Below are 12371 nucleotides of genomic sequence, written 5' to 3'. Positions count from 1 at the left end.
TAGTTTACTGTCATTATTATCTACATTAGAATATCGCAATAACAGCTTGTCTGAATTATACAATACTGGTGGTCTAGTGTAGAAGAGTTTGCCATATAAATTGCAACTGGCACTGTGCTGTGTCCTTGGATAAGATATCCAACCCATTATGCTGATCTACTTAATTGTTGGTTGATATCAGGCAAAAAGTACAGCTTACAGCTGACAGGTGTGCATAATTAATGATTATTTTATAGCTTGCAAACTTGAACTAAAATATTCCAATGGAAGATTTCTTTGGTTTACTATTAATATTCCTATCTATAGTGTGACATGTCCCTCATGCATACATCATTAAAGCAAGAATAAGCTCCAATGACATTAAAGCAAGGTAAAGCCTCTGGGAGGCACTTATCATTGAGCCAGTGGAAGATCCAGATGAAATTAGATGCAGTCAATGGTGCTCTAATATTCCAGATCCACTTCTATTTAATTAATACTTTTGATGTTCTCACCTGTAGATATATGGTTATTGACCTTAAGTTATAGATTAATAATTACCAGCCTATTTTAGCATTGATTTAACATTTTTCCATTCAGGTGTGAACAATATAAGGCATTTCTAGTGGTAATAATTTTTTTTTTTTTAACCATTGGAACACATAAAGCCACTGCTTGTGTTGAGTTTCTGTAGTATTAAGTGGATGAGAAATAATTCTCTCATTACACAGAATACAGCTCTATCATTTTAGATTTTATCAATAGAATTGAACTCAACACTGCAAGTTAACTAAAACATCCATTTTCCAGTGTAGTCCCTGTTAATAGCAATAATGCATGTGATGTAGAGTTAGCAGAACCCAGTTGTGTAAGAGTTTTGAATGCTATGAAGACAAAACAATGCTAGTGAAAAACTATCAACTCCAGCAGTTATTTTTCTTGTATCCTCTGATCTCCATTACCTGTACTCATTGACACTAAGTTACTAAAAGAATGTGCAAATGTATTGGCTGTTGAGTTTCAAAGTTTATAGTTATCAAAATTGCTCATTATTATGTCCATCATAATTTTAATGGTATGGTTTTTGATACTAATTGTTCAATTAGAAAAAGCTGCCAACTCATTATTGCAGACAATATAGCTATAATTATAGCAGGGAAGTCTTAAGAAACAAATATGATGCTATTACAAAAGTGTATAAAATTATTTGGCTTCTGCTACAATTGCACAGCTTAGAAGTGTTAATTAACTGTAACACTTCAAAAAAACAAACATCTTAATTTTATGTATCATCATCAGTACTATTAAAGTTAATGTTGTTGATGGTTTTGATAGTGTTGATATTGCTGTAATAGTGTTGGTAATATAACAATTCATACCAGCTCAAAAGAAACAACAAAGTGGTATTGAGCAAACAAATCAAATATTTACACAAGATTAAACAATTTGAGATATCATTAAAGGCCTATTTATAATACCTCTCATTTTTCTATGCTAAAAATAGTTTGTGTTTTCTATTTAAGCAGTAGAAAAGACTAAACTCATTTTCTTTGGCTTGAAATTCATTGAACTTATTCGTTGGTTTAAATTATCCATTAGAACAGACTCAACTATCATTTATTCCATTTATTCCAAAGTTAAATAATTATCCTTTTATAAGACCTTCTTATTCTTTCTAAATTCATTTTTAATTTTATCTATTCAACATTATTCCTTCTAAGTGAGTTATAACCACTTTATTTTAATTTTCATCCATTCAACTTCTATTTTGCTTATCATGATTACATTTCTTTATAATTCTAAACATATATCACCCCTCCCCACATATTTATACCACTTCAGTTTTCTCTCCATGGTGTCTACAACTGAGCAATTTTTTTATTTAGCTAATTCAAACAAATCTTATTAATTTAGACAGTTTACCACCTTTCATTTGCAATATCTTTTTTCCAAATTTCAAATGAAAGAAAAATTTGTTTTCATTTAAGAGGTACAAATAACAATTCAATGAAGGCTTCATGGTGAAATAAATAGGTACAGTTTCCATACATTAGTATAACTAAATGCAAAGATGGTGCTTTCATTTCTACAACAGTATTAAAATTTATAATGGCTTTTAATTCAAGTACAAGATCACACACTATCTGTTCTGAAACTTATTTCATGTATTGATATTAAAATGACAATGAGCAGTTATGAAGACAAAACATTTGACATTTTCTTTATAAAATATTCATGTTTACATTATTTTCAGCCCACCCAAAATGCGTGTTGAAACTTACACTACCAAAGGAAGCCTTTTATATTTTTATTTGTTCCAGTAATTTAGCTGCAGCCATACAAGGGTACCATCTTCGAAAGTTTATATTCAATCTCTCTGAGTTAGTGACATATGACAATAGCTCATTCTATTACCCTGAAACAATGAAAGACACAGTTAACATTGTTGCAAAATAAACACAGAATATAACGAGTCCACTGTTTTGATACCAGACTGCATACCAACCTGGTTCTATAATACAAACCTTGTGTTTTAATCCTTTAACATTGAAATTACTCTGTCAAATATAGTGCTTATTTATTCACATTTTATAAATTAACCAAGGATTATCTCATAGGTTTGAGATTTTGATAATGTGATTGTTTACTTTTAGACTGACATTTTAGGGTATGTGTAAGAGGCTAGATCTGGCCAGTTTGAACATAAACAGAAAGAATCTTTGGCCTGATCTGGCTGATTTAAATGCAAAAGGGTTAAAATAATCTTAACTAAAACCATCCATCAAAATTTCATGTTAATTTAAGTTTGAAACACCAGATTAATAATGACAAAGTTATTTTCCTAAACTCTTCATTATCCTAAAAATCAATTGAAACTACGACATTGTATTTCTACACAATTATGGTAACAAAATGGCTAATCAAAAGGCATTTTGATGCCACTTAGTCAATTTTGTTAAAAGCCAACTCAATTTTTTATTATCTAAAGATCAATAAGTTCTTTCCCTTTACTTCTCAGTTGCCAAACATTATTCAGCTATTATTAGAAACATAACCAGGTGTGAAATAGTTATAGCTGGGGTAAGATGGGGTGGGGGTAATTCATATCCAAAATAGTTCAATCATTGTCTGAATACATGGAAAAAAGTTCTATAATGATACATGACATCATGTTATTTTTGTTGCATACATTCTTACCTCTTTCATTTACATCTATGTTATTAAAAGTTTTTTCTTATCCATTTTATTAGTAATGTAATGTGAAATAGTTTGTTCACAATCCATTTACGTATATTTGCACCAAAGTCAATGGAAGATACTATACAGAATCACTTGAGTTGAGTTGCTAGAAATTGCAGCCAAATGATTCTAAAATCATACCTTGCCATTCTTACAAAGGAAAAGAAAAATTAAAAGGTAAAAGCTGAAGGAAATATTTGATAATGTAGTCTCTAATGTAAGTCAGGATGGTCATGGCTGAAATAGCTGTGATCATAGATTTGCTGGATCAGGGCTGATCCTAGTCTAAACGGTATTGAATGGAATTTGTGAAGAGAGTGAACATCAATTTATATGTACAGTGTTTAGGGAATAGTAGCATCATTAGTAATAAGTTTCCAATAGTTAAGTACAGTAAGGTGTTGCCTATGCAACTCAAATAGAACACAAATATCATGGAGAATTTCATTCAGAAGCACCAGGTTATTGGTTTTCCAACAATATATATTTTGTCAATATACATTGGCAATTTGTGTGTGTGTGTTTTACACAGAATTTTCAGGGAACTGCAAATGTAAACAAAACACGCATGCACACACACACATGAAAGTATACACACGCACACACACACACACACACACACACACACATATATATACATTACTGTTGTGGCTGATGACAGTACCGCCTGATTGGCACCCATGCCAGTGGAAGGTTAAAGCACCATTCAAGCATGATCATTGACTGGCTCCCGTGCCGATGGCACGTAAAAAAGCAGCATTCAAGCATGATCATTGCCAGTGCCACTGGACTGGCTCCTATGCAGGTGGCATGTAAAAAGCACCATTTGAGCATGGCTGATGCCAGTACCGCCTGACTGGCCCTCATGCCAGTGGCATATAAAAGCACCCACTACACTTTCGGAGTGGTTGGCGTTAGGAAGGGCATCCAGCTGTAGAAACTTTGCCGAATCAGACTGGAGACTGGTGCAGCCTTCTGGCTCACCAGCCTTCTGGCTCACCAGCCCTCAGTCAAACTGTCTGACATGTGCCAGCATGGAAAGCGGATGTTAAACGATGATGATGATGATATTCTTATACACACTTTGGACAAATCTCTTTTATTATAACCCTGGGTTGACCAAAGCCTTCTGAATGCATTTGATTGACAGAAACTAAAGGAAGTCCATTGTATGTGCATGCATGTACATATGTGTAAATGTGTTTTGTCAACATCATGTTCACATTTATGGTCCCTTGAAAATTACTTAGGGTGGGAAATTGTCATCATTATTCCCTCTTAAAAGTTTGTCTGCTAGCATTGCACTTTCACTAATGTGCAGAATACAACATTCTCTATGTAGAAAGGAGACAAGGGTTAGCAACAGGAAAGGCATTGAGCTGTAAAGCAATGCTTCAATAAATATATTTGTCTAACCCATGCTAGCCTGGAAAAATAGACATAAAAATGAATGAATCATATATATATATGCACACACACACACTCACAAAAAATGCATACACACAGAGGGCTCCTCATAGTTTTCCCATCTATTTCCATTCCCAAAACACTTGTCAACCTAAGACTATAGTAGAAAGATACTTGCTACTTGCCCAAAGTACCATGAACAACATGGCTGTAGAGCAAATTTCTGAATGAGATAGCAAGTCAGCACTTTTATTTGTTTTTATTTACCTTAATATCTCAATAAACTTAATATCATACCTGTCACAGTTAACATTTTCAAACAGCACATACTTCTTACAAGCTATTTTTTTTTTAAATTAATTTATTGCCAGAAAAATTTAATATTCAAACATGTTGTTATATGTTATCTGAAAGTTAGTGAATATAAACTTTAGTCATTTGGTTTTGACCAAGTATTTCTCCCATGGTTTTATTGCTCTTTACTTGACAAGGATTCTAATGAATTTTTGCATTTTAAAGAAAGGTTTGTTAATTCATTGAATAAGCTGGTTACTAAATTAATTCTTATGAGTATGAGATTTTACAACAAAGTTTTATGTTTATTGCAATCCATGTAATGCAATTAATGTTACAATGTGTAGATTGCAGATATTTTACAGTAGTAGTTAATTTCCTGGTGGAAGTTCATTTCATGGAATAAATTCTATGTGTTTTTACACACATTCTACAGATGTTTTGATTATAAGAAATAAAAAAAATTCGTTTCATTCTCTCCCTCTTGCTCTTTTTCTTTCTCTCAACTTTTGTCACCTTTTCCCTCTCTGATCCTATCTATCTGTTGTTTGTTTTCTTTGTATTTGAATGTTATTGCTCTAAATAGAAAAATCAAATCTAATGACGCAAATATAAATATTCAGTTTTACTATTATACAACTTCAAATTCCATTATCTCACTTTGACAGAATTCTATATATTTATTTCAATCTGGCAAACTAAGTTCAGAATTCATATTGTCAGTTTACTTTTGACCTTATAAACATCAATCTATTAATAGCTTTCATTCCAAATGACATAACAATAACAAAAATATGATGTCAGATTCCAGAAGCATTTGTCCTTCATTTTGTTGTTTATTTAATGTTTCTTTTTATTAAAAGGACCCTAAGCAGAAAGCTTGAAACATGTTTCTTTTTTAAATTTCTAATATGGAATGACTAAGTTGATGTGCCATTGGTCTTATTGTAGGATGGCCATTGATGTTTATATAAGGTGCATATGTAATGTATGTATGGAAGTATATATGTATGCTTGTGTATGCATGCGTGTATGCTCTCTTCTGTGTTAATTAATCGTTTGAAGTCTTCCTAAAAGGAAGGCGCTGGTTTCTAATGGAGACACAAAGCTCCATTGTTGCAATCTAGATAACAAAATCAATGTCATATTTTTAACTTGAGAAAAAGTCTTGCATCTTTTGACTGTTCCACTTACAGACTGTATTTGTAAGGTGCATATTGGCTGGTTTTCTGAAAACCCTAACTGTTTTGGAGACCTTAGCTCTCTCAAGTTGTAACTAACACATTTAGTAATAAAAGCAAGTGCACCAATTATTATTTGTGAATTTATAACCTAAGTATAGATTATGGCAGCTTTGAAGCAGTTATCTATGGCTATCTTTATTTTTTTTTTTTTTCAAAGACATCTTCACATTAGCAGGGCAGTTGACTTTTATGATGGTACATACATTATATTACCTTTCCCAAACAACTATATCCAGGTTGTCATCCAGGTATAAGTGTCGATGGGAATGTTCCAGCAATATTTCTTATCTTTTACCATTTAATTGTTTCAGTCATCAGACTACAGCCATGCTGGGGCACCACATTGAAGAATTTCTAGTCGAATGTATCGACCCCAGTACTTTTATTTTTTTATAGCCTGGTACTTATTCTATCAATTTCTTTTGCCAAACTGCTAAGTTACGGAGAGATAAACTCACCAACATTGGTTGTCAAACGATGGTGGGGGAAAAAACACAGACACACAAATATATATACAAATGTATATACGATGGGCTTCTTTTAGTTTCCATCTACCAAATCCACTCATAAGGCTCTGTTAGCCCATGGCTATAACTTCTTACCACACAGTCATGCCTGTGCCTTATGTTGATATTTATGTATCCTCATCATCATCATCAATATCATCATTTAACATTTTTTCCAGGCTATCATGTACGTATTCAATAATACAGGTACTCTGTATTTATCCCAGGACTGTCATTTTCTTACTTTTTCTTTTTTTTTTGGGAGGCATTGTCATGTTGCATTGGGAGGTAGTGAATGCTTATGACATTTTGAAGAAGCTACTGATAACATCTTATGTCTTTCACAGAAATGTGGCATAATCAACATTTTCAGTTGCACACCAAGGGTTTTGTTGTCTCTTTTGTTTATTAGTTAATTTGTAGCAATTCCTTCCTCTTGGAGTGCAAATACATGGCCTTTGAACTGTCATGAGATGTAATGGTTGCAAGTCTAAAAAAGGCTGCACTTCACATTGAGGAGGAGTTTAAATCTAGGGAAACATCTAAATAATCAACTATACAGAGATTAGTAGTTACTGGGATTTTATGTCCTAATTGAATTGGATCAATTAGTTCCTTCCTAAATCTATCAAGGGCGTGACCATTACACCCATAGGAAATACCTAAACCGTCATTACAGTATAGGCCAATATCATGAGCTGAGTATCTATATCTCAATGTGTTTAATATAAATAAACCCATAAGATCACAGATATCACCACTATCATATGACCTCAAAGATGCATCAAATGGTTCATGACTATGTGACTTTTTTACCCATGCTAATCCTTTAGCAAACATGCCTGATAAAATTTACATCCATTGTCTATATTAAATTGCAGCAAAATTTTCCTCGATTCTGGAGGAAAATGGATTATTTTAATATGATGTTAATTCATGATTGCAAACAATTTGATATAATATAAAGTTCTTGCTAAGAATGGTGTATCAATATTTCCCTGAATACATAACAAGAATATGAAGTAAAAGCATGCTAACTTCATGGCTGAATACAAAGCTGTCATGAGTTATTCACAGATGCAAATCCAGTTGCCAAGGAAATAAAAATGCATAGATATAAAATTGATAAAGGAGCCTCATAAAGAAGCATACAGAAAGAACTAACAGAGAATATAATCAGCTACCTTTATATTTGGAGAGAAAATTAAAACTTACTAAAGCTACTATTATTATCATTGACATCATGTCATCATTGTTCAGGTAAATATCTTAACCCTATTGTGCTGTGTTCTCAGTATAGTGAGAATAGCCTAAATGTATTCTCTACCGGATTTCCGTTAATGTAGTAAGGAACAACACATGTAGAAAATGAAGATAAAATACTAAAAATAGATAAACGATCATATTGTAGCTTTGTAGGCAAGTGTGTTTATAACTCATTATTAATGGAGTGTCATATTGATGTTTACTTTCGTTTTTAATTGAAAAACAAATGGGTTTTCTGTGATGAAACAAGCATGTGATGAGCCCAATATTTCATCTGGTAAATGAGCAAGGCCTAAACTCTTTGCAGATGAGAAAATTATTGGGGATATTTATTCTTTGGATGACAAGTTTACTCTTGTGCAGACAATGAGAGTGATTCAGACAATCAAACTGGTGAAAGTGATGAGGATTTGGGTGAAAAAATATGGTAGTCAAGTGATAGGCCTATTATTGTTTTTCTCCTGAATTTTTTTGTAATTCTGTCTGTTTGCCTTACAAATACAGTAGTCAAGAGGTAAATCTATTATTGTTATTCCCCTGAATTTTTTTTTTTTTATTCTGCCCATTAGTTTTCCATTCTGCTTATTAGTTTTATTCTGCCCATTAGCAGTCATTACTCTTGAGCTGTATACAAAACTACTAATTTTTTTGCTCCAGAGCCCATATGGAGAATAAAGTTAGACAGAGAGACTCAGGTCTGAGAAGATTTGATCTATTCAATAACTTTGACTTCATAGCTAAAACTAACTACAGGAAGCAAAGAGAACAAAATATATGATAGATAAATTCAAACTAATTTATCAATGGTTATCCTTTTTAACATCACAAATCACTAATAATATTACTTTACTGCTTTATATTCATTTGGCTTCTTTTTTCTTAAAAAGCAGATAATTGTATAAATGATCTCCTAATGTAATAATAAGCATAGTGCTTTTATATATTTGTGTGTGTATATATATATATATATATATATATATATATATATATATATATATATATGGGAGAATATACAAAAAATAACAACAGACGAGGACAGGTGGTGTAAATAACAAAAGTATATATTAGTATGACGCTCGGGAATACGGAAAGTCTTTGACGTTTCGAGCTACGCTCTTCAACAGAAAGAATACGGAGACATATATATGTGTGTGTGTGTGTGTATTTGTGTGTGTGTGTATTTGTGTGTGTGTATATATATATATATATATATATATATATATGACCAAAATCACGGAGTAGGAGAAATAGTAGTATAAGTGAAGGCAGAGGAGAGAAAATAGTAATTCAGAGAAGGAGAAGTAGTGAGAGAAAGCAATAACAATGAGAGAAAGGAAGTGGCAAAGGGCACGTCATGTATCTTCTGTTTTTCTCCATCACAACATAGGAATGAGGAAAAAAGGAGTGATAGATGAATAATGAAGGAGGAGGCGAAAAAATTAGCATTTCAACTCTGTGTGAGTATATGTGTGTGTATGTAAAAGGGAGGTATGTGAATGTTTGTGTGTGTGTGTGTGTGCAATGGAAATGGGATGGTGAACATTCAACACTGAAAAGAAAAATCAAACAGCATTTCCACTCTGAGTATATGTGTGTGCATGTACAAAGGAAGTATGTGAATGTTTGTATCCGTGATTATTATGTACCTTTTTTTATACCTTATTTATATATAAAATACTACAATTAGCCGTCATTTTTGATTGCATGGTGCCAGCTAGTAGAATTATAAATATCACAGATTCATAGTAACATTCAGTTGCAATCACCTTAACATTTGACAATCATCATCGTCATCATTTAACATCAGTTGTCCATGTTGACATGGACTGGATGGTTTAACCAGGGTCGGCAAGCTGGAAGGCTGCACCAGACTCCACTCTGATTTGGCATGGATTCTACAGCTGGGTGCCCTTTCTAACACCAACCACTCTGAGAGTATAATGGGTATTTTTACATGCCACCAGTATGGGAGCCATTTGCATGACACCAGTATCTGCCTTGACTGTGATTTTGCTCAGTTTGATGGGTCTTCTTCTCAAGCATGACATAATGCCAAAGGTCTTGGTCATTTGTCATTGCCTCCATAAGGCCCAACACTTGAAAGGAGCTTTTCACCTGCCGCCAGCATCAGCCACTTTGCCTCCTTGAGGCCCAACACTCGAAAGATGCTTTTTACATTCCACCGGCATGAGTGCCAGTTACGTGATGCCAGCATCGGCCGTGATTATGATTTCACTTGACCTGACCAATCTCCCCAGGCACAGCATATTGCCAAAAGTCTCAGTCACAAACCATTGCCTCTGTGAAGCCCAAAGTTCAAAGATCATGCTGAAACTGGTTTTCTATTTTGCATGTTCAGTCAAGGTATATTATTATGAATCATATTGAAATCATATGATTACTTATTCTAAAAGATTATGACTTGTAAATTTTGCCATACTAATTAACAGGTTTAGATGATATGATCAAAATGCCTAAGAAATCTTCATATTTTGAAATATCTTCCTCAGTATAACTTTCAAACAACTCCAAGTGGTTGTACCAATATTACTGACATTACTTCACTGTTTTCTTCTTTTCGCTTGTTAGTCTTTTAGCATTATAACCAACCATATCCAGCACAAATATTCTACCTATTTTATGTTCAAACTGGTTGGATCTGGCCTCTTACACCTATCTGACAATGTCATTCCAAAAATAAACAATCTCATCATCAAAATTTCGAAACTATGAGGTAAATGCATGATTAGTCAAAAACAGTGTAAATAAATACGCGCTATATTTGACAGAGGATTAAATTAACTTAATTAGGCAGCTAAAACATTTCGAAACAGTAGATCACAATGAGGCTGTTTTCTTCATTCTTCTAGCTGTAATATTCATGGTAATGGCTGACTAATACGACTAAGCTAAACAATAAATTCCTTGATGATTTGTGGCTAAACACAAGCTCATTAATCTTATATGTGGTTTGGTAGAGTAAATCATATGGATTTGTTCTCCCAATGTAAGGATTTGGCTAACACGCCATATCCCCATTCTGTGATTGATTATTGATTTAGATTGGTCTTGTAAACACATTATTTCCATCAAAAAAAGGCATGGTTTTCATCTAATATACCTTTCAAGTGACTTTTTTAATAGAGTATTCTTCTTGAGAATTACATCTTGGATGTTTCCTATTCAGAGTTTTCTTGTAGTCGGGTATATTACAAACGTTTGGCGGTAATTATGTGGTTGACTTCTGGTCTCTTGATTTTGAGAGTATGTGTTCAACAGTGTGTGCTAGGTCCTTGACTACTGCCTGTTAAATTGGTTAACTGTAGGTAGTATGAAATGTCCAGCCGAAATTAATGAAATTGTCAAAACAATTGTGCCAAAGTGAAATTGGTACTGTTGTAGATGGTGATCGTAGTTGAACATATGCTGAAGGTCATAGGTGGCTACAGTCAGATATGATTATCTAAGAACAATTGTAAAAACTATTTTTATTCTCATTAATTTGAATTCAGGATATAGAGGAAGGAAACCAAGTATTACAAGGCAATTAATCCAATGATTGTTGTTTCTGCCATTTCATCATCCTGCCTGATGATGACAATGACAATGTAGATGGCAGCAGTGATAGCACCATGGATAAGGAAATGACAAAACAGAACATAAAAATATTTCAGTAAATTTCCCCAGATTTAAAAGACATGCCAATGTTAGGGAAACTCTTAATAGATATTTCATATAACTCAATCGGCTTTTTTTCAACAGCATGGTTAGCAGACATCATTTTCTTTAATACAAGTAAGAAGAGAATAGTTTTACTTATAGTTAAAGCATTATTTGATTTAATTCATATAGATTAAACATAAAAAATGGATAGACAGTCGTTAATGGCATCAAAATATATTGCTAACTCATGTTTGTCTGGATTCCGTTTCTCTTCATTTATCATTAGATCCTATGCATCTAGTCTTGCCTGAGCACTAAATGTCTGTGACAATTATATGCCATTTTGACAATTCTTATTCTCTCTCCCTTCCTTTCTCTCTCTCTCTCTCTCTCTCTCTCTCTCTCTCACTCTCTCTCTCTGCATATCTACATACACACACACACATATGTGCATACACACACACACACATATATATATATATATATATATATATATAGGCACAAATGTGGTTGTGTGGTAAGAAGCTTTGTGGTAAGAGGCTTGCTTCCAAACCACATGGTGCCAGGTTCAGCATGGCACCTTGGGCAAGTGCCTTCTACTATAGTTTTGAGTCAACCAAAGCCTTGTCAGTGGAATAGGTTGACAGAAACTGAAAGAAGCCTGTCATATACGTGTGTGAGGGTGTGTGTGTTTGTGTCTGTGTTTGTCCCCTCACCACTGCTTGACAACTAGTGTTGGTGTGTTTACATCCCTGTAACTTAGCAGTTCAAT

At 33.4% G+C, this 12371-nt stretch overlaps 1 protein-coding gene across 50 annotated transcripts in view; it reads left to right on the top strand.

Annotated features, from left to right (window-relative positions):
* The window catches only part of LOC106869047 (MAGUK p55 subfamily member 7), an 850742-nt gene that overhangs the window by 556191 nt on the left and 282180 nt on the right, over positions 1–12371 (top strand). The gene's annotated exons all lie outside the window — the stretch shown is intronic.

Source organism: Octopus bimaculoides, chromosome 10 (genome assembly GCF_046866305.1).
Source record: "Octopus bimaculoides isolate indiv1 chromosome 10, ASM4686630v1, whole genome shotgun sequence".
Classification (NCBI taxonomy): domain Eukaryota; kingdom Metazoa; phylum Mollusca; class Cephalopoda; order Octopoda; family Octopodidae; genus Octopus; species Octopus bimaculoides.
Note: the sequence above shows the minus strand (reverse complement) of the source record. Positions and strands in the feature narration are given on the sequence as shown.